Source organism: Anoplophora glabripennis, unplaced genomic scaffold (genome assembly GCF_000390285.2).
Source record: "Anoplophora glabripennis isolate ALB-LARVAE unplaced genomic scaffold, Agla_2.0 scaffold480, whole genome shotgun sequence".
Taxonomy (NCBI): Eukaryota; Metazoa; Arthropoda; class Insecta; order Coleoptera; family Cerambycidae; genus Anoplophora; species Anoplophora glabripennis.
This window is the reverse complement of record NW_019416566.1, coordinates 323,249-347,545: the sequence shown is the minus strand read 5'-3', so window position 1 is coordinate 347,545 and position 24,297 is coordinate 323,249. Positions and strand designations below refer to the sequence as shown.

Below are 24,297 nucleotides of genomic sequence, written 5' to 3'. Positions count from 1 at the left end.
TCACAAAGAGTCAACAGATTCATATTTACCAATTAAATAATAGCCAGGATTTCTTCGGCTCAAATTGGACACCGCTTCTTGGACAATAGACTGACTCCATATACGTGCATCATGTGTACTGCCAGGAAAACGTGCATTGATATTGGTAATTCTCATCTCACTGTCACAAATCTGTAAAATCGTAGGTATATATAATATGTTCCTAAAAAGTTGTTCATTTAACGTACTACTTGAACATTAATAGAATGATAATTTTTTCTGTTAACATAAATATGTTCCGGGTAAATATTGTCATTTTCTACATGAGTACAATCTATGCTTCCAATGACCCCAGGTAATCCATATTTATCATAAAACCTGGGAAAATCATATTAATGCCTTGTTGGTTACCTATATATAACAGCATATCCATCAGTGACTACATACCCTCGACGTATGTCATCCAATTCCTGACGGGTTCTTGGAAAACGAATCCAGGTATTGAAAAACGGCAGGTTCATTTAAGGCACTCGATACTTCTGCTATGCATCTGCTGACACTTGCTTGACTTATACCACAAAACCTATTATAACCAATGTTTGTTTGGTACGATCCAGTGGCAAAAAATTGTAGTGCCACTAAAATCTGTAAGTTAGATACCTTTAATTTATGTCCAAAATATGTTATTTTTATATTTACGAAAGATGTAAGCAAAGTTAACAATATATTAAGCACTTCATATATTCTTTACCTACCCTGACCCCCTTAGAGTATCATTTTTAATTATATGAGAGTAAAAAATATGTAATGATTTTGTAAGTCTGTTTTTACATTTTATACACAATTAACACAAAAAGGGATTAAAAAACTGTCTAACTTTGGTTTGTTTATCTAGTGCAGAGCTTCTGCTTGGGGGTTGAATATAGTCATTTAGATTCTCCATTAATTGTCTCACCAGCTCTTTTGATAACCTAAATACTTTTATAAACATATGTTCACTTAAAGTTTCGAAAGGATTCTGTCCATTTATACGAATTCTAGGTACTTGGCCAGCTAAATTTCAGCTTGTTCTAAATTTTCAATAGCTTGAATGTAATTTAATTCATCCATTACAAACATAAACAATCACTAGGTACACAATAAATATTATCTAGATCTGTTATAGAAAATATATATTCACAATAAATCACTATACCTACTTTTAAGGTTAACTTATTCAGCTTATTCCTATGGGAAATTGTAATTCCCTTGGAAATAGCCAAGTGTTTTAATTCCACCGACTTGCAGTGGACAATTTTCCAACGAGTTGATTCAAGAATACAATTTACGCTTTCCTATGGGAAAGGCGCCATGTTTCTTATGGGAAAAGATTCAAGAATTGAGCCCCAGAACGGTACTATTGAGTTGTGAACCAAGAATCAGTCGTTGTGATTGCATGCTGAGTAGATTGTTTTTAAGAGAAGTATACAGTATAGGGTTATGTATGGAATAGCATATTGGCTAAATGGCCTCCACTGTTTTGCTGGCACATACGCACTCTTGTGTCGAAATTTCCCATGGGCGTTTTACGTAAATGCGGCTGAATTTCGTTGTACCGTGTTCAATTTCCTTCTTCAAGGCGTGGGTGGTAGTGGGCTTCTTGGCATAAATCTTAGACCTCAAAAAAACCCAAAGAAAAAAGTACAACGGCGTTAAATCGCACGATCTTTGCGGCCAATTCTGATCACCAAAAATGGGAAATCACACGATCAGGAAATAACTCATTAGATCAGTCAAATTGTCGAAAATACCTCTTTTTTTGCCAAAATTTAGTTCAGTAAGCAAAGCCACGTAAAAATTAGGATAAATTTCGTAGAATTGAATGAATTATTTTACACCATGCTTCATTTTCAAAATGGCGTCCAAAGTTCGCAAAAAAAATGTTTTAGACAAAAGTAGTACCTACTTACAACTGTTTATAACGAAAATTTTTTTAAACTTCTATATCTTTAAAACGAAAAAGTTTTTGTTACGATACTTCCAGAATATGTAGTCCTTGGCAGGTAGAATAAGTGCATTTTTTGTAAAATTGTAAAATATTGATAGCTTTTGCAAAAATTGAAGTTTTCGAAAAAAATACATTGTTTTCAGATTTCAATAAATCATACAGCAATGCACTTACGTGACCCATCTTGGACTTAAAATTTTCTCTTTAGTTGTACTTTTCTGAGCAAATTGTGTGCATATTGCAAAATAATTGAAAATATATGCGAAAAATCTATAGAAACTTTCACTTCCTTTTTCTGGTCGAAAAGTGTAGATCTTTTTCTTATCGTTGAAATTTAATTGAAATTATATTTTTTTCGTTTTAAAGATATAAAAGTTTTTAAAAAATAAGATTTTAGCCGTTTTTTGCAATAACTAATACGATTGTTTTTTTATCAATTGACATCGGGCTGAGTTCAAAATTTTTGTTAAAAAAAGTTCTGCAACTTTTGTCTAAAACATTTTTTTTTCTAAAATGTTTAGTTTTTTTAATGAAAAAAACTGTTTTTTTAACTTTGGACGCCATTTTGAAAATGAAACCCTAATATTCAGCTGGGACAAAGCAGTTCATTCAATTCTACGGCATTTTCCCAAATTTTTACGTATCTATGTTTACTGAAGTAAATTTTGGCACGTAAAAATCTAATTTGATTGAACTACATGCAGTAATTGAATTATTTCTCGTGCTGTATGGCATGTCTTGTTGAAACCTCATGTCGTCTACATCCATATTTTGCAATTTAGATTAGTGTCCTCCCTTGACCTTCTTACTCTCCAGACCTAGCTCCTTGCGACTTTAACTTATTTTCGAAATTAAAATCAGTGCTGAAAGAATGCCATTTTCAGACTATTGATGACATCAAAGCAAATTCATGACAGACATTAAGACCATTCAGTTGAAGCCATCCAGGAGACACCACTGGAAAAAGTGTGTGAATGGGGAAGGGGAATACTTTAAAGGTGATAAGGACCAATAATTTACAAAGTTAATAATAACATTTAAAAAAAAGGTAAATTATTTTCTGAACTGACCTCATTTTACAGCAAATTTTTCGATAATTTCTTAAAATTCAATATTCGAACAACACACACACAGACACAAACAAAAAAGTTTTTTTCGGTACAGCCACAAATCCTGTTATTCCTTAAATANGAAAACTTTATAGCGAGTAAGTTATATCCTGTGTTATATGTTTAATGAGGACCGTAAGGAATTTGCGATTAACTTGATTAAACTTGCTTATAACTTTTGCATTGTCATTTTCTTTAGCATTTCATAAAAAGCTACCAGGGTCTCAATTCTTGAAATCGGTAGAAAACTTTCCTATGAGAAAGCTTTTCTCATGGTCAAATTCCAACGAGGCCGTCATTTTGTATTCCTGAAAATGATGGGAATCTTTTTCTCATTGGAATAAGAATAAACGTATGTCGCGAGTAAATACTTAGTGATTTTATAACAGCATTGTCAACATGAATATCCAAATATCACTAATGACAGCACGGATTAATAAAATTTGTTAATATTTATGGATTTCTTATTTTCTATTAACTCAAACCGCATTTAAAATGATTATTTTAGTGCAATTTAATTTACAGTATATAAATTATATGACATTATTTTAATTCTTTTATTGGAAGCTAGGGTTTTTTCGGAGCTTTAGTAATTTAGTTCTTTTTGGATGATTTGGTAATACTACATGGAATTTGTCCTAGATTAGAGAAGTTTAGTTGTTGATGTGATTGTCAGATATTATACTAATAAGAATAATAATGACTGAAAAAAGAGGGCATTTGTCAGATCCTCAAAAAAAACTATTGATTTCAATTTTGGAAGAGGAGGAAACTCTCCGAAAGGGGAAATTTACTCAAAATTTTTCTTTTAAAGACGCTCAGAATAAATGGGAAGAAATAGCTCGTCAACTAAACTGTGTACCAGGCGCCAAAAAAAATTGGAAGGATTGGAGAAGAGTAAGTATAACTAGCATATTTTATTTCGCACAGTTCCATATTTTGCCTTACTTTTAGACATGGCAGGATTTAAAGAAAAATGTTAAGAAGAAGAGTGGATATATTAAAAAATGTTGTCAGCAAACAGGTGGACCACCTGTAAATATATAAATTTTACAAACGACGATGAAGAAGTTTTAAAACTTCTAGACACGACATCAATATCAGGGGATGATGCAGTAGCAGAATCAAATGTTATTATTGTACGTAAGTTGAAATTTTACTCTACCACTTCTAAATAAGTATTGTGTTTGTTAGGATGATTTCGATCACAACTACACCTTGCTCGAGTACAAAGATGATAAAGAAAATGAAGATATAGTTTCTGAACAGAAAGAAACCCAACAGGAAAAACCAACTGTTAAACAAATAAATACAGTAAAAAGAAAACGTCCTGTGGCAGTGCGCAAGTTAGACGAATCGATAAAAGCGCAAGAGAATTATACAAAATATTTAGAGCAAAAATTGAAAATAAAGGAGGAATATTATCAAAATAAAATTAGTTTAATGAAAGATGATGTGCACACAAAAAAAAGAATTGCATCAGCTTTAGAGTCGATAGGAACGCTTTTGTGTGCAAAATATGAATAGAAGATAACTGTATAAAATATTTTTTACGTTATTTTTATTATTTTCTNAATGTACCGATAATGTGTAAAAGAAAACTTTATAGCGAGTAAGTTATATCCTGTGTTATATGTTTAATGAGGACCGTAAGGAATTTTCGATTAACTTGATTAAACTTGCTTATAACTTTTGCATTGTCATTTTCTTTAGCATTTCATAAAAAGCTACCAGAACGGTACTATTGAGTTGTGAACCAATAATCAGTCGTTGTGATTGCATGCTGAGTAGATTGTTTTTAAAAGAAGTATACAGTATAGGGTTATGTATGGAATAGCATATTGGCTAAATGGCCTCCACGGTTTTGCTGGCACATACGCTCGACACTCTTGTGTCGAAATTTCCCATGGCCGTTTTACGTAAATGCGGCTGAATTTCGTTGTACCGTGTTCAATTTCCTTCTTCAAGGCGTGGGTGGTAGTGGGCTTCTTGGCATAAATCTTAGACCTCAAAAAAACCCAAAGAAAAAAGTACAACGGCGTTAAATCGCACGATCTTTGCCGCCAATTCTGATCACCAAAAATGGGAAGTCAAACGATCAGGAAATAACTCATTAGATCAGTCAAATTGTCGAAAATACCTCTTTTTTTGCCAAAATTTAGTTCAGTAAGCAAAGCCACGTAAAAATTAGGATAAATTTCGTAGAATTGAATGAATTATTTTACACCATGCTTCATTTTCAAAATGGCGTCCAAAGTTCGCAAAAAAAATGTTTTAGACAAAAGTAGTACCTACTTACAACTGTTTATAACGAAAATTTTTTTAAACTTCTATATCTTTAAAACGAAAAAGTTTTTGTTACGATACTTCCAGAATATGTAGTCCTTGGCAGGTAGAATAAGTGCATTTTTTGTAAAATTGTAAAATATTGATAGCTTTTGCAAAAATTGAAGTTTTCGAAAAAAATACATTGTTTTCAGATTTCAATAAATCATACAGCAATGCACTTACGTGACCCATCTTGGACTTAAAATTTTCTCTTTAGTTGTACTTTTCTGAGCAAATTGTGTGCATATTGCAAAATAATTGAAAATATATGCGAAAAATCTATAGAAACTTTCACTTCCTTTTTCTGGTCGAAAAGTGTAGATCTTTTTCTTATCGTTGAAATTTAATTGAAATTATATTTTTTTCGTTTTAAAGATATAAAAGTTTTTAAAAAATAAGATTTTAGCCGTTTTTTGCAATAACTAATACGATTGTTTTTTTATCAATTGACATCGGGCTGAGTTCAAAATTTTTGTTAAAAAAAGTTCTGCAACTTTTGTCTAAAACATTTTTTTTTCTAAAATGTTTAGTTTTTTTAATGAAAAAAACTGTTTTTTTAACTTTGGACGCCATTTTGAAAATGAAACCCTAATATTCAGCTGGGACAAAGCAGTTCATTCAATTCTACGGCATTTTCCCAAATTTTTACGTATCTATGTTTACTGAAGTAAATTTTGGCACGTAAAAATCTAATTTGATTGAACTACATGCAGTAATTGAATTATTTCTCGTGCTGTATGGCATGTCTTGTTGAAACCTCATGTCGTCTACATCCATATTTTGCAATTTAGATTAGTGTCCTCCCTTGACCTTCTTACTCTCCAGACCTAGCTCCTTGCGACTTTAACTTATTTTCGAAATTAAAATCAGTGCTGAAAGAATGCCATTTTCAGACTATTGATGACATCAAAGCAAATTCATGACAGACATTAAGACCATTCAGTTGAAGCCATCCAGGAGACACCACTGGAAAAAGTGTGTGAATGGGGAAGGGGAATACTTTAAAGGTGATAAGGACCAATAATTTACAAAGTTAATAATAACATTTAAAAAAAAGGTAAATTATTTTCTGAACTGACCTCATTTTACAGCAAATTTTTCGATAATTTCTTAAAATTCAATATTCGAACAACACACACACAGACACAAACAAAAAAGTTTTTTTCGGTACAGCCACAAATCCTGTTATTCCTTAAATATATTATTTCTACAGCATCATCAAAGCAGGAGACAACAACGTTTTTCTACTGGACATCTGAGTTTGTGAAATTTGGTTTATTTTATGTTAATTGCATTGGGCTCCGATAAGAATTAGGTGGTTCTGCAACTGGAGGGAGAGGCTGTTATGTTCCATCCATCAATAATAGTTCAATCCTATGTACCAGAAATAGTTTTTTGGTAACAAAAAACGAATGATCGTTTTCCTTGAACAAATTTAAGAATATTTTCTTATCTCGGGTGATTCTTAAATATCCAAGAAAGCAATGCACCGCGTGAAAGGTGATATTGGTGCTATGGCCTGGCCAGCACAAATCCAGACCTCAATCCCACTAGACATGCCTGAAGTATGCTTTGAAGACAATTAAGATTAATCATCCGAATCAGCCTAACAATTTGGACAACGTGGACTATTTCCTTATCGAAATATAGACCTGACTGAATTAGATGACATTCCAGAGCTCATTTTGCTCATTCTGAACATGGTATAAAGTGTAGGTTTGTAATTTACATGGCAACAATAAGTTGTTTCAGTGGTGAGTTAATTTCTTGGATGTAGATGAGTCCACTGAACGTCAATTACAAATTTACATAATCACATAATTTTTACTGACGAAGCAACTTTTTGCTGTAACGGAACCGTGAACAAACGAAATACTAGATTTTGGAGCCCAGAAAATCCGCATTGGATGCAAGAAAAATATACACAACGGCCGGAAAAAGTGAATGTTATGGCTGGAATAGTAGGAAATCGGATACTGGGACCTTATTTCTTTTAGAGCAATTTGACAGGCGATATTATTTGGATTTTTGCGTTTTCAGCTGATTCCAGCCCTGGAATCCTAACCCTAATGAGCAGGATATGCCTGCTGGTGATGTCTGCTTCCAACAAGATGGTGCCCCTCCACATATTAATAATGTCCTTATTTTGACAACTATGGGAAAAAAAGTAGGTATAACCTCATATCGCTGAATTTGTATTTAGAAGGGCTATCTATTTATACTATAAAGTATAAAGCATCCTATTAAAAAAATGGCGGTAATGTTATAGGTCTGTCAAACATGGCTCAAAAAAACAGAAATTATTGCAGAAAAGTGACAATTTCTATTTCTCGAAAAAAAGGTTTAAGGGGTAAATATTTTTAAATTTATACAAAGAAAGCCATCGTTTTTTTGTAACATCGTTATGTTACACTCCACTTGATATTTAGACTCAACATTATATCACTTATGAAGACCTTACTAAACGATTATTTAAATAACCAGTAATATCAACTAAACAAAGAAAAAACTCTTGCATCCTAAATATTTTATGAAATACCACGAAAATTGAATTTTATGTTCATATTAATGTTACATGACACACGTATTATTTTACAGCACCCTAAATGTGACACTGACCCGGTAGTGTCACACCAGAAGCATTCGATAAGGGAAACATCCCTCAAAGGCGATTTCGGGTACAAAATAATGATTGTAATATCCTTTACGACATGCAAGGTTTGTTCAGGATCGTTCTTCTCCAGGCCTCGATAATCTGATACCGGGAATAAGGCGCTTTGGCAAGACATTTATTATTAATAGAACCAGCCCCCACAGATTACGCGTTCAAGGATAAGCAAATTTTGAAGGGAACGTGTCTTGCATTTTGATACATCAAATCGTAACAAATGACTATCCCAATTTTATATAGAACTTAAAATTGCGATTTATCAACTAGATATAAAAAAAATGTATTTTATTTGTAATTTAACTATTTTAACAGTTACACGAAATAACACTGACGTTACTACTAAATCTTTAAGACTGAGTTTTTCCAAAAAAGATACAATGATTTTCCCAAAAACAGAGGGATCTATCTTTCTATAAAGATAAAGATAAAACTCTATTTCTGAGCACTTATTCAACAAGATATGAACTTCAAGGGAGAAGGGTCATCAAGCGTGGTTGTCGGCCCAATTGGAAAAGTAAAAAAAAATGCCGAATTTTGTATAGCTTNGAAAATGACTAATGTTAAGTGTGCCTTTTACAGGTCATTGTACCCTTAAAAGTCCTACAGAGTTTCAATTCGATCCATCAAGCCGTTTTTTTGTTTAATTCGATTGAATTTTTTTAAAAATTAAAGGATCACGTTTTTTGTCTTTAAATGCTCATAATCTGTAAAAAAATGAAAAAAAAAACATTATTTTCCTGATTTTTTTTTACATTCTTATTGCAGAAAGCGTTTGAAATTATGAAAGAAAAAAAATTTTTTTGAAAAATTTTTTCGAAAAAAAACATTTTTTTAACCGATTTTCAGAAATTTCGCAAAACCGCCGGTATTAGCGTTACCCAAAGCGTACCACGTGGAGATTGCACGGTCGGATTTACGCTTCTTTTACACACGTGCGAAAAGCGTTTGATTTTTTTTTTATAGTTTCAAACGCTTTCTGCAAGAATGTAAAAAAAATCAGGAAAAAAATTTTTTTTTCGTTTTTTTACAGATTATGAGTATTTAAAGGCAAAAAAACGTGATCCTTTAATTTTTTTAAAAATTAAATCGAATGAAACATAAAAACGGCTTGATGGATCGAATTGAAACTCTGCAGTGCTTTTAGGGGTACAATGACCTGTAAAAGGCACATTTAACATTAGTCATTTTCCCAATATTCTCAATGTGACACGTGATTTTCTGGAAGACCCCTAAAAGTCCTATTTTTTACGATTTTTCTAAAAAACCGTGTCAGGACCTTGTAGAGAATTTAGATAGCTTCGATAGCACTAGAATAGAAGTCCGTACACCAAAAATAAGATCGAAAAAAATTTCGAAAATTTTTTTTTCATATTCATTAAGATTGCGCGATACGTGTTAATTGAAACATTTTTTTGCAAGATCCAAAAATTAGAAACTTCAAGCTTCAAATTGCTTTTTTTTACTCCAATACGACCATTTTTATCAAAGATACAGCCATTTGAAAAATCGCCGAAAATTTAGATTTTTTTTTGATCCCTTAATTTTTTCCACTAGTGTATATTATTTCTACAGCATCATCAAAGCAGGAGACAACAACGTTTTTCTACTGGACACCTGAGTTTGTGAAATTTGGTTTATTTTATGTTAATTGCATTGGGCTCCGATAAGAATTAGGTGGTTCTGCAACTGGAGGGAGAGGCTGTTGTGTTCCATCCATCAATAATAATAGTTCAATACTATGTACCACAAGTAGTTTTTTGGTAATAAAAAACGAATGAGAGTTTTCCTTGAACAAATTTAAGAATATTTTCTTATCTCGGGTGATTCTGAAATATCCAAGAAAGCAATGCACCGCGTGAAAGGTGATATTGGTGCTATGGCCTGGCCAGCACAAATCCACACCTCAATCCCACTAGACATGCCTGAAGTATGCTTTGAAGACAATTAAGATTAATCATCCGAATCAGCCTAACAATTTGGACAACGTGGACTATTTCCTTATCGAAATATAGACCTGACTGAATTAGATGACATTCCAGAGCTCATTTTGCTCATTCTGAACATGGTATAAAGTGTAGGTTTGTAATTTACATGGCAACAATAAGTTGTTTCAGTGATGAGTTAATTTCTTGGATGTAGATGAGTCCACTGAACGTCAATTACAAATTTACATAATCACATAATTTTTACTGACGAAGCAACTTTTTGCTGTAACGGAACCGTGAACAAACGAAATACTAGATTTTGGAGCCCAGAAAATCCGCATTGGATGCAAGAAAAATATACACAACGGCCGGAAAAAGTGAATGTTATGGCTGGAATAGTAGGAAATCGGATACTGGGACCTTATTTCTTTTAGGGCAATTTGACAGGCGATATTATTTGGATTTTTGCGTTTTCAGCTGATTCCAGCCCTGGAATCCTAACCCTAATGAGCAGGATATGCCTGCTGGTGATGTCTGCTTCCAACAAGATGGTGCCCCTCCACATATTAATAATGTCCTTATTTTGACAACTATGGGAAAAAAAGTAGGTATAACCTCATATCGCTGAATTTGTATTTAGAAGGGCTATCTATTTATACTATAAAGTATAGAGCATCCTATTAAAAAAATGCCGGTAATGTTATAGGTCTGTCAAACATGGTTCAAAAAAACAGAAATTATTGCAGAAAAGTGACAATTTCTATTTCTCGAAAAAAAGGTTTAAGGGGTAAATATTTTTAAATTTATACAAAGAAAGCCATCGTTTTTTTGTAACATCGTTATGTTACACTCCACTTGATATTTAGACTCAACATTATATCACTTATGAAGACCTTACTAAACGATTATTTAAATAACCAGTAATATCAACTAAACAAAGAAAAAACTCTTGCATCCTAAATATTTTATGAAATACCACGAAAATTGAATTTTATGTTCATATTAATGTTACATGACACACGTATTATTTTACAGCACCCTAAATGTGACACTGACCCGGTAGTGTCACACCAGAAGCATTCGATAAGGGAAACATCCCTCAAAGGCGATTTCGGGTACAAAATAATGATTGTAATATCCTTTACGACATGCAAGGTTTGTTCAGGATCGTTCTTCTCCAGGCCTCGATAATCTGATACCGGGAATAAGGCGCTTTGGCAAGACATTTATTATTAATAGAACCAGCCCCCACAGATTACGCGTTCAAGGATAAGCAAATTTTGAAGGCAACGTGTCTTGCATTTTGATACATCAAATCGTAACAAATGACTATCCCAATTTTATATAGAACTTAAAATTGCGATTTATCAACTAGATATAAAAAAAATGTATTTTATTTGTAATTTAACTATTTTAACAGTTACACAAAATAACACTGACGTTACTACTAAATATTTAAGACTGAGTTTTTCCAAAAAAGATACAATGATTTTCCCAAAAACAGAGGGATCTATCTTTCTATAAATATAAAGATAAAACTCTATTTCTGAGCACTTATTCAACAAGATATGAACTTCAAGGGAGAAGGGTCATCAAGCGTGGTTGTCGGCCCAATTGGAAAAGTAAAAAAAATGCCGAATTTTGTATAGCTTGGGGCCAGACAAACAAAAGTCAGTCGACTTTAGCCCAACGGACTCACCCCCCTTCATCCACTGTCCCCAGAAAACTCAAACTGAAGCTCAGATAAACACAAACTAGGCCTCCATCAGGCAAGCTCAACCTGAATAGAAGGCTGGTAGACGGTCAGGAAAAACTTAAACTGTGACAGGCAAATTAAATCTGAACCTTGGGCAGGGAAACTCTAACTGAAGCTTAGATATGAAATATGTATTTCAAAAAGAAGTTAAGGCTGCCCAAACCAGGCTGAAGCACCTCAAACTGAAGTTCAATCAGGATTTGGACAGGGAAACTCAAACTGAAGCCCAGACATGGAAGCTCAAACTCTAACAGATACTCTAGCTGGTAAAACAAAGCTGAAACTCCTTCAGGCAAACGCAAACTGAAGTTCCATCAGGGAAACTAAACTCGTACAGTTTGGTTAACCGCCTTTGGGCTTTTGCAATTTTCTCAAAGGCATTTCTTTCATTAAAGTAAATCTCTTATAAATGCTAAAAACCTTTTGTTGACTGCCAGTTTAGTTCTACTCTTGGCGTTACCCAAGAACAACGACGTGGACGTGGTAGATTACTGCTACTTTTGGAGTGCTTTTTTAACGTGAGAGTCCCTTTGCCTCTCACAAAGTGGATTTTTACTCATCATCTTCCTCTTCTGAAGTTCCTTAATTTTCTCCTTCATCTTCTCCAGAAGACTCACTTTCAATGTAAACCGATGTGTCTAATAAGTAGTTAGAGTATGCGTCACTGTTATACTGTGGGGAATTTTCACGATTTTAACGACATCACTGCTTGTTATAATAGTTGGACATGGGTAAAAAAAGGTGGGTTGAATCCATTTAGTCCAAAACAAGTGTATATTGCTTGTTTGGCTTTAGCCATTTTTAAAATTTCTCCAATTGGACCCAAAACCACGCTTAATTTCTCCTCCTTTAGAACAGTCCAAACTCTTTCACAGTAACTTCCTACATGTAAATTTGATCAAACCATTGGAGTAAGTTACTGATATATAAGTTCGTAACGTTTTTATGAAATTCATATTTTCATGTATTTCTTTTTAATAAACATAAGTACACGAAGGAAGGGTATTCTTCTCAACGATTTGGTACTTTTCCTATTCCACGCTTGAAAAACTTCGATGGTTTGCAAGCCAATTTTGAAGCGCGACGTCGACAGAAAGTGAAGAATTTGAAAAAATATAAAGGAACAAGATCAGGGGAGTAGGGAGTAGGGAGGACGTAGACTAACCTCATAACAGAACTCCTGAATAGCCGTTCCCGTGATGTCAGCAGTATGAGGGCGAGTATTATCAATATCTAAAATAACTCAATGATCTTCCCGGTCTATTTTATTCATTTGCGGTCTTAAAGCGACGGAGTTGTTGGCGACAAATCTAAGCAGTGATGATTACATTGCTCGGAAGAAGCCATTTGTAGTAGACGACGTCTTTTTTGTCTCATTAGATGCACATCATGTTACACGAAGCTGTTTCTCGGAGAGTTGCCTTTCTGTTAGGGCTAAGCCATCCTTTTCTGTTCTTGATGTTGACGTATAGAAAGATTTTTTTATCGCCCGTAACAATCTGAGATAAGATCCATGTTGTTGACGAGCACACATGTTGATATGCTGATGTTTGTTGTTTTCGAACAAAATATGGTGACATTTATGAGTACAGAAAATTTCTTGTATAGATTTGTCACGACATGTTAAAATTAGGTGCATTTTTAGCAGGAGAGCATGGATGAAAATCGGACTAATTAAATTTTTGTACAGATTTTGCTTTTGCTAAAAGTAGTCTAATGAATTCGTACAGGGGCATACAGAAAGATATAGGTTCCCACAAAATATAGTCAGACTCTATCCGCTGAAAAATGAAAGCAACATAATTATTCTACTGTTGATGAGCACACTGCCATCGTTTTTGGACTTTTAAGATGTATACCTATCGGCAGCGGGTAGATGGCATGCATTAAATTTTTCCGTTGTATTTTAATTTTAGTTATAGAAAATAATTTATTTGTTGTGCCTTTTAAAATGTTCTCTTCAGAAAAATGTATTAATTCTTCAGAAATGCCTGTATGTACTACTTTTACAAAAATTGTTGTAGATGATTCCAGTAAAATACCATTGCAAATCTCTTCATACATATATATTGAGATGAAATCAGATTAGTGAGAGCAATTTAAAAGTTAAATTAAAATTCTATTTAAATACAACACAGTAAAGAGAAAGGTTGAAATAATTGTTATAAAATTAAGAAAATTATTTGATATAATATATTAAGGTCTAAAGAAAAATTTGTATATCAATAAGATGAATATGTCAGATAAATGTCAAAATTAAAGTTGGATCCACAAGGCATAAAATAGTACATACAAAAGTCAAATTAAATTATAGAATAAGAAATATTTTGAAATATAATTTAAAATTTTTGTAAAGAAACTAGAATAGGTTGTAAATTTGTAAAGGATAAAGTGAAGTGATGTGAACTGAAAAAGGAAAACGGCAGTTAAAAAAGCAAAGGCATATATGTGAAAAGGGTGAAGAGAATCAAGATAGTAAACAAGAAAAAAATAAAATGATTGTTGATTAGTTACCAGAAAAAATTTGTCAAAGAGATAGGTGTTGCCGAAATTAATTGATAAAACCAGATAAAATAGAAGCAGTTATCGTGAGAGAGTGTATAAAAGNTTTTTTTAATAAAAAGTATCCTATGTTACTTCTAATACCTCCAAGAATATGTGTACAAAGTTTCATGATGATCGGTTAAGTAGTTTTCGCGTGAAAGCGTAACAAACAAACTTACATTCACATTTATAATATTAGTAGGGATAATAAATATAAATACCTATTTATTTACAGAAAATTATAGTGCAGTTCGGGGGTCTTATGGAGATAAAGCAATTGGCTATATGGAATGTGGAATGTGGGACAAAACACCACTTACATTTTGTTGAATCCATTACAATCAGAAAATTAATAACTATCACAAATACTCTTAATTGATAGACTGCTGTCACCAGTGTCACTACTATCACTTTTGTTTAAAGAACAGGAAACAGGGCAACAGGGTTTGATTTGACAATTTTGATATATTTTCTTCTTCTTCAAAATTATGAAATAGCATCGCTACTAGCTTCTTGTTCAATTGCCCCTGATGACGTCAGACTAGTTTTCAAGTAACACAAAAATTCATAAATGATTTCTACCACTAATTTGTCATATATTTAAAATTTTACTATACAGGCAGGTNTACCAGAAAAATTTGTCAAAGAGATAGGTGTTGCCGAAATTAATTGATAAAACCAGATAAAATAGAAGCAGTTATCGTGAGAGAGTGTATAAAAGAAGCAAATTGGGAGAAACCAAATATATATAAAAGCAAAAAGTTTTGGAAAAGTGAGTCAAGAAAAATCCAGGAAGAACGGAATACCAGCAAACAGGTTCCAGGAATCCAGAGAGAGAAAGCGGAATAGCAGCAGCAGGTTCCAGGAATCCAGGGAGAAAGCGGAATAGCAGCAGCAGGTTCCAGGAATCCAGAAAGAAAGCGGAATAGGAGGTAGGTTCCAGAAACCCAGCGAGAGAGGAGAGACAAGGATTCAAGAACACCATTTAAGCAGAGTAAAAGCGGGAAGCCAGTCGACAAGTAATCAAACAATAAGACGTACAAAAAAGTACTTTTCGTTGACGTTTTGTGCACAAATTAAATTAAAATTCGTATACGAAATAGCTAGCCACAAGTACAAATAAAAAGGGTAGAATACGAAAATTTCAGATAGTCAAAATTTTTCATATTAAACAAATTTAATTTAACAATATAAATCACCATCAAAATTGGCCAATTGTTTTAAATTAATAGGCAATATTAGAAATAAGTAACAACATATTGAACAAGAAGTTATCCGATAAAAATTTAAATTTCCTATTGCAGGCAACCAATAATACATGAAATTAAGTAAAGTAACCACATCGAGATAAATTCTTGTTCAAAGTGAAATATTGTAGGAGATTTCAAAATATTTTGCAACAGTGTTTGACATATATTGCTATATAAAACAAAATAACAATAAATTAATTTATTAATAACATCTTTTGTTTAGTGTGGTGAGTTGTGTGTGGTTTCATGCTGAGTAATACCTTCATTTGAACCTACTACTGAGAAGGGTCGAGAGCTAGACAGAGCGAAGTTAGACAACCAACAGTATACCAAAACAGTTATACAAACAAAGTACATATCACTATAAAAAAAAACAAAATATTTTGGGGCTTACACAAACACAAATTCATAATCATAACAATATATTGATCGTTGATGGCATCTTCTGGTTATTTTAACATGTAAGTTGTCTAATGTATATTGGTAAAAGTCGCTTCATCGGTCCATAAAATAAACAAAATAAAATTAAGATCATCATTTTCTAATAAGCCACTGACAAAAACGTATACGTTGCTTTGCATCTCCAGGATGATGAGCTTGAACACCTGTATAGTGATAAGGGGTTCCCTGCGTAGAGTTCGCGACAGACAGTGATTTTATTTCACTCGTTTCACTCGCCATCGCCGTCTTCATCGTGCCCGTCTCCGTCGACGTCGTCACATTGTCGTTGTCCTTGTTGTCCTTGTTGTCGTTAATCGTTATCTTACCGTTATGACAATGAGAACAAAAATATTGACCATTATGTATTATTATTCAAATTAACAATTCCAATAATTTTTTTCTTGTCCATATAATTGCATATTCAACAGGCTCGTTCAGAGTTAAGCGGCGCGAGTAATAACGAAAGTAATTCTGTTTTCTGTGCGGAGGTATGTGCGAGTGGACTGTCGAGAATGCGGAATGTAGGGGACGGATATGCGATACAAATTGTTGCAAACTTCCGACGGCGGCATTTTCTGATGCCACGTCGAGCAACAGGGCCGATAAACCCGAATTACAGGGACATTAAAGTAGAAGTTTGGAACCCTGATTAACGGCGATTCTGTTAAGACAGCTACATTCGAAATGTGTGTATTTGTGGCTTCAGACCTCCATCAGAAAGTTACGAAGGATACACAACTTGAATCACCTGTTCTGGACTATTTCAAATAACAAAATTGTTATGGTTAAAGAAAAAATCAATATGCGCATGGTTTGTTATTTGAAATTTTTAACTAAACTGCGAAAAAATCTTTTTTCGCCGATGGACATTGGTTACACAGTTTTAGTAACAGTTCTTAGGTACTAAAGTGTCACGTTTACTGCCTAGGCATTAGGATCGTTTTTACTACCGCTAAATTAAAATTTAAAATTTGTTGTTTAACGAAAGTAATTTTATTTGTTGTATATCGTAAAAAAAAATTGTAAAATCCTTATAGTTTCCGAGAAAAAAATTAATGAAGTTGTAGTACTTTCAACCATTACATAGCTAGACAACTGTAGCCTCTAGCGTCTAGCGTCATTCGTAATACGCGTGGAGAGCCACGTGACTTCAGCGTCTCCGAAAACTGAATTCCGATTTTACAATCGTCGTTGCGATAGTGTTTACAATAGTTTTTTAGTAGTTAGTGCCAAAAATGGCTTGCGTGTATTGATGGATATCGTTTTAATTTATGGTGAAGAAAGACAACATTTGTATTATGGTGAAGCAGTTGAATTTGTTGATATAAAATAGGTGTCATAAAATTCTATTTATTTCTTTCCTTGCAAAATTCTTTCAGGTTTTTGACCGTTTTTATTACACTTTGCCGCCATGCCGGTCGCATTGAGCGAGGTCAGGTTTTACAGTGGACCAGCTTCCAGTGTCGTGCAGAAGTGTATTTTTAAATCATTTTCGAACTGCCCTTTTAATTTTTTTTTACAAAATTATATTTCCCTGAACATCAATTTTTTTTGGATAAGTTCTGAATCACCCTATATTTGCTTTGCTGATTCAATAATTTCTGGCAGAGTTAATGTGAATTCTTCCATTTCAAATAATTATTAGTTATTTTTATGGATTTAAATAGGAACAATATAACGATTACTGTGTACCTAAGTTATTTACTTAAGCACAGCAACCACAGACGACCTGATGGAATTATTATTATGCATGAAAGAAGTATGATACAATATTAATAATGTAAAATAAATAGCTCTGTCTTGCTATTATAATAAAATTAAAATTGGTCGGTAAAAAATTATGTTTAACTTGGCAGTAAATATCCCAATAGATTTAATGCCTTGGCTGCTTTAATAGATGAGGCGCAGTCGCGGCATAAAATCTTGTACTCTACTGCCTAGAAAAACAAATAACTATTACATCTACTACTGACATACAAATTACAGTATTCGTAAGTATAACGACAAAAGAAATACATATGGCAATATAAAACCTTATCTGAATTTGCAGTTAGGATTTCTGGAGAACTAGCAATATACAAAATAATTCCCATTAACTATAGATCTCTGATTTGGATCTTCCAAATATTATCTTGGACATATTTTCGGAAAACAAACAGTCCCATCTCCCAGCTAAATAAATTCCCCTTTAATCCATCTCTATCTCGATATAAATATTTATTCGTGATTTCGGAATGCTGACCCAATAGATTTTTAATCTCGGAACCAGTCTCTTATCGTTATAAGATTACAGAATAAATCTTGTTCTCGAGTAATGTATCCCGAATAAGCGGACTTCCTATTTTTCCACCCTGGCATAATACCAAACCTATTTGTTTTTATTAGAACGGGGAAAATTGGAAAAATAAAACGGGCTGTTGGTTGCGCCATCGTACGAAAAAAATCGACGAATATGAGTTATAAAAAAAATCGGGGACAAATAAAAGCGTAATATGAATCTCATCGATCTGTTAAAGTACGGCTTCCTAAAAATAAGATCATTTCGGGCACCGTAAGTGCTTTGTTGAATCTTTATATCCAATCTGAATGTATTTCAAACTTGAATGTCTCGATATATTTCATAACTGTGATAACTGACTATTTGTTATTTTTATTAAAAACAAAATAATTTTTGGAAATGTTATTCCTAAATTTATATGAACACCTACAGATTTTTCTCTCTAAAATGTTAAGAATAGTAGTAATTATTACACTGGCACATATAATAAAAAAAAATGGGCTGATCTGGTGACCACACTATGGATATACAGGGTGTCTGGTAAGTATATGGCATACTCTCGGGAGTATATAGGGGAGGTCAAAATAACTTAAAGTGCCCCTTAACGGAGATACAGAGTCCCAAAGGGGGTACCCAGAGATTTACCTTTTCGTTTCTAACTTTTGAACCGACTCGTATAATTTAATGAAATTTTAATATTATATGTAGACCATAAAACTCATAAAGTCATACTACAGTAGATGTTTTATACTGTCAGACAAGTCAGGAACGGACTTGCCACGTTGGGACAAAATTTTGACAGGTGTCATTTTATAGAGCTGAAAACTTAATTTTTAATTACTTTGGCCATTTCTCTTTAAAAAAGGTACTCTACATTTGTTTCGATCAAATTAGCCGTTTTCGAAAAAAAATCAGTTTTTTTATATCACGTCATTGAAATAATAAATCAGAATTCTGCAATAAAACACTAGTCGTTTTTATGTCGTTATTAACAACAGTTGTAAAAATTGTCTGATTGATTGAGTACACAAGACTAAATAATGGAGCATTATTCCTATAACGAATATGCTGACATCCATCTAATTTATGGACAAGCAATTGTGTTGAAACAAGAAGAATTTATTCTGATACATTTCCAAATCAACGTTTACCTACCCAACGAGAAAGAAGTAAAGAGTCAAGTGAAATAAAAAATGCTAAAAGTAGATAATCTTTTGCTAATACATTTTAAGAAGTTTTTTGCCGCATCGTGGTAGAGAAGGGTGGAAAGCTGTCGGTCCAAGTTCATGCAACAAAGTGGACCGTTCATGAGACCCTTCCAGAACAACTGCTACATCCTTAAAACGTTCAAAAGAAACATGAAATGTCTCCCGCTGATTATCCTGCAAGAATCAATTACGCAAATTGGTTTTTGCAACGATTTTAGGCAAAATACAAATTCTATTGGTATTGTTTTGTTTACGGACGAAGCCAGTTTCAATCGAGAAGGAGTAATGAATTGCCATAATTCGCATATAGGACATGAAGAAAATCCCCATGCAATAGTACAGACCAACAACAACAAAGGTTCTTGGTTAACACATGAGCGGGGATTATTGGGAATCATCTCATTGGATCGTTCTTTTTTGAAGACATTCAAATAGTGCCATGTATTTGCAATTCTTGCAACAAAGCTTAAATGATTTATTAGAAAATGTGTTCTTAGAAATTAGAAATCAGATCTAGTTTATGCATGACGTGCATCGCCCCATTTTAGCAATTTAGTTCAGTCAGCACTTATCAAATATTTTTGGTTATCAATAGATAGGTCGAGATGAGCCTATTTTATGGTCACCGAAGTCGTCCGACATGATTTCCATTGGATTTCTTTTTATGGGGAAATTTAAAGAGGCTTGTGTATTCGACGGCAGATCACAATGAAAAACCTGATAGAAAAAATAACACACCATTGCAACAAAATTTGAGACAATTTTGGAATATTGTTTCCAGTACAACGAGAAAACATCTGTCAGATAAGGAAATGTAAAAATGCGACCATTTTGAAAATCTGAAAAGTAAACAAAAACAAGAAGCTTTTGAATTTTTAACATGCCTGGGTTTAAGTGATTTGGAAATGTATCAGAATAAATTCTTCTTGTACCACACAATTGCCGAGTGCTTGTCCATAAGTTAGATGCATGTACCTGTAAGCATTAATGAGATGTAATAATAATGCCAAATTTTATTATTTTAATACGAATCACTAGTTGTGGATGTTATTCCACTATTATTTTGTTTAAATATCTTATGTTAATAAACTTTATAATTAAATAAATTAATGTTTAAACGTGTTATACAAAAACTGAATTTTTTCGAAAACTGCGGATTTTATCAAAACAAATGTAGAGTACCTTTTTCAAAGAGGAATAACCAAAGTATTTAAAAATTTAGTTTTCAGCTCTAAAAAGTGACAGCTGTCAAAATTTTGGCCCAACGAGTGTGGTGGCAAGTCCGTTCCTAACTTCCCCAAACAGTGTAAAACATCTACTGTAGTATGGTTTTATGAGCTTTTATGACCTACATAAAAAAATATTAAAATTTTATTAAATTATACAAATCGGTTCGAAAAGGTAAATCGCTAGGTACCCCTTTGGGGTATCTCCGTTTACACTTTAGGGGAAAAAAATTATAACAAAATTGGGTTATTTTTACCTCCCCTGTACACTCCCGAGAGTATGCCATATACAGACACCTTGTATATGTGAATTTTGATGCGCTGAATTCGATTCCGTTATTGTTTCAATCCAGTACCGACAGGATTTGAGTACCTACATGGTTAAAAATGGCTGGAAATCCTGAAAAAACTTGGAAAAGGCGATTAATGGGCGTCAGTGATGTTTTGAAAAAATATTTTTGGACTGGATAAAGCCTTAGTCCTATATTTTTAATATGATGAACATTACTTAGTCTTCCTGGTTCCCCATAATCGAGTTATTTCAGAAATAATAATAAAAATAATACGAAATATCGTTAGAAAATCTTTTGTATGGAAATTTGCACTGAATTAAGAAATTTAATCGGGCCAGTCCAAGTCTTATTCCAAAGTTGCGCTGAATACGAATCTGACACTAGTTAAGTTTCTTGCCTTCTCATGGAATTTTTAAAAAAACTGGAAAAGATTCAGTTCATATAAAATTCTGTAATCCTGAATGAAAAAATCCCCAAACTATTTCTTACGTCTACAACGTACTCTTTTGTCCTGAAAGACCTCCACTGGGTTTTCAACTTTCTTGAAACTACTGTCTTCAGTTTCTCTTTCCAGTAAGCAACAGAAGTCTGCTAACATATTAACATACCATCTAGACTGGTATCTTCAATTTCTTTCAGATCTTGATGGAAGTGTTCACTCCACTCCTATAGTCACCTACTTTTTCAGAACAGTAGTTCAATTAGGAATTTAGGAAATGAATTTTTACATTCAGTAAACATCCTAAGAGTTGGTAGTTTCGATCATTTCTGCTACAATAGTATCGAAATCTTGGCTTTTGAGGTTCCCTAAAAAGTTTAGCTACGCTCAATATTGTTATGAAATGTTCATTGTAAAACATTTTTCGGATTTGAGGTCCATGAAAGATGCCATTTTTCAATTTTGCATTACTTTCTGGAAATTGACTAGTTGGGTATTGGAAACAATTTCCGTTTTTATCCAAAGCCTTGATAAATTGTTTCAGCAGAACAAGTTTTATATGGAGCTGAGGAAGCAGTATTTTCAAATTTTCTAAGGTCAATCAAAATTTGCTCTAAAACATTTTGATTTTCTGAGTTGACTGCTTGTCTTTTTATGCATTCTTTTTGTAGTGATTATTACAGTCTCGACTATTCATAAGAAGCAGGGTACTTGGTAAAGCTAGACTGTTGTCCCAAAATGATTATGATTTTAAAATCATCACAAATTATGCTCTTAATATTCCGCAGAACGTATTTCATATCTTCACAACAATAGGAATACAGGTGTATTTATTCCTTGTGTATTGTGACTTCAAGCTCTGTTTCGAACCATGAACATCGACAAAGAGCCATTGCCTTTGCTAAAGAACTTGTGAAACTTTCTCGATCCCTGTAAAAAGTTATTTTCATTCCTGGTACTACCAATCTTTGACTCTAGTCCCGCAACCAAAAATTCAGCCACATTGTTTGGAAGTTATAGTTTTCTAATCAAATCTTTCAACTCCTCCAGATTAAATAAATCTGGACATTTTGTTTCACCTGCTGGTACGTATTCGTTCTCATTGTCTTCTGTTTCTCCTTCTTCTGCTTCAGATCCACTCTCTTCTCTTTCCGCTTCTGCATTGGCTCATTGACCTCCTCGAATTCGACTCTAAGAGGAACACAATCCGCCTTTTCACCATCAATTACTTCTGGCATTCTTGCTTATATCACTGAAGAAATAGTTGGATATATTACCTTCGGGTTGAAATCATACAGTTGACGTTATGTATTTCAACACTGTTTCTTGATTTTCTGCCGATTTAGCTAATATAGCAATATATACCCATGATATTACAAGAACTTGTATTATCTGTACAAATTCTGTTACCAGTTTAAATAACTGTTTTCAAAACATTGCTGATGCCCATTAGTTGGCTTTTCCAAAATTTTTGGAGGATTTTGAGCCTTTTTTGCTGATTTACTCAAATCTTGTGCATGCTGGAGTAAAACTAACAACGGATTCAGATTCGGCGTGTCTTTTTTGTTATATGTGCTTGTGTCATTAGTCTTTTCTGACATATGTAAAGAATAGTTATTTTCGACGATGAAAAATGCGAAATTATTTAGATTATTTAGACTTCTTGACTTTTCAAGTGACATATAGCTCCGTTCTTCAGAAGAAAAGGCGAAACTGGCGGTTGCTCTCCATTGATATTCTTTAGTTGTTACTTGCGACTCGCCTTGGGAAACCTGACCCTATTTTCTTTATAGTGTTATAGATCGTATTGATATTATGTTTTCTGTAGAGTGACCTTTCTTAACAGTATATCCTAGTGTACAACGTAGACACTTGTGAGATATTCCTTATTTTCATAATTGTTCTAATAAGAAAAGTCGTAAGGTTGAAAATACATAAAGAAAAAAATCATACAATCGTCATTTGCAGCTAAATACGGTTATTATTATTACAACAATTTAATTTCGTGAACAATGTCATCTTCAAATATTGAATTGTGACATCAATTGCTCGTCAGTTGAAGATGTACAAAAAGGTATTTAATTTTGTGAACAAACGCTGACGATTAATTTTCATCATAATTTCTACTTATTGCTAGAATGTATAACGAATCAAATTTAGGAACTACTAATCCTAAAATAATTATTCAATCTTAAAACTTAGTGTTTCTAAATCCTAATCCTTATTTAATGATTCGTAATACCAGTTGATAAGTTGGCATGGTGAAAATGATAATCCCAGAGGATACCTAATTACTAGGTACTTTCTAACTAGCTGACATCCAAGAGATAAAAGGACTTGGGGTGGTCGAGATATTGATAACTGATTAGTTCTTCAGTATGCAGTTTTATCATTCTCAGTAAAATACATACTAAGAGGTAATGTGGATTTGCTAATTTTTCAGTAATATTTTGATATAATGAACTGCACGAAGTAATAGTAATATTATTATATTACACGACAGTTAAAATAAATAATAGTTATTTGTTGTATAAGTGTTTTAAGTAGCATTTCATCCACGCAAGAATGTTTAAACGCGAGAACGTAGTTCGAGTGTTTAATATTCTTAAGTGGATAAAAGGCAGTTAACATGGTAAGTTTTATTATACCTACTGGTTGCTACGGTACGTTCTTTATTATCAATTATTTGATAAACAGTTCTATCTGAATTTGGTAAAAATGCAAGAAGGTAATTGTGTTCCTGTGGCTGTTTTTGATTCAGTGCGTCAAAATACAAGGATATATGGGTCTAATCTTTGGAATAAACCACTCTTAGTTCTAAACGGTAATCTTCCATATGTATGCATCTTTTGGGTAGAAATCA

The 24,297-nt window shown here is 33.1% G+C and overlaps 1 pseudogene; it reads right to left on the bottom strand.

Annotated features, from left to right (window-relative positions):
* On the bottom strand, positions 1–22,672 carry LOC108910079 (annotated as a pseudogene).
* Between the last annotated feature and the right edge of the window lie 1,625 nt (positions 22,673–24,297).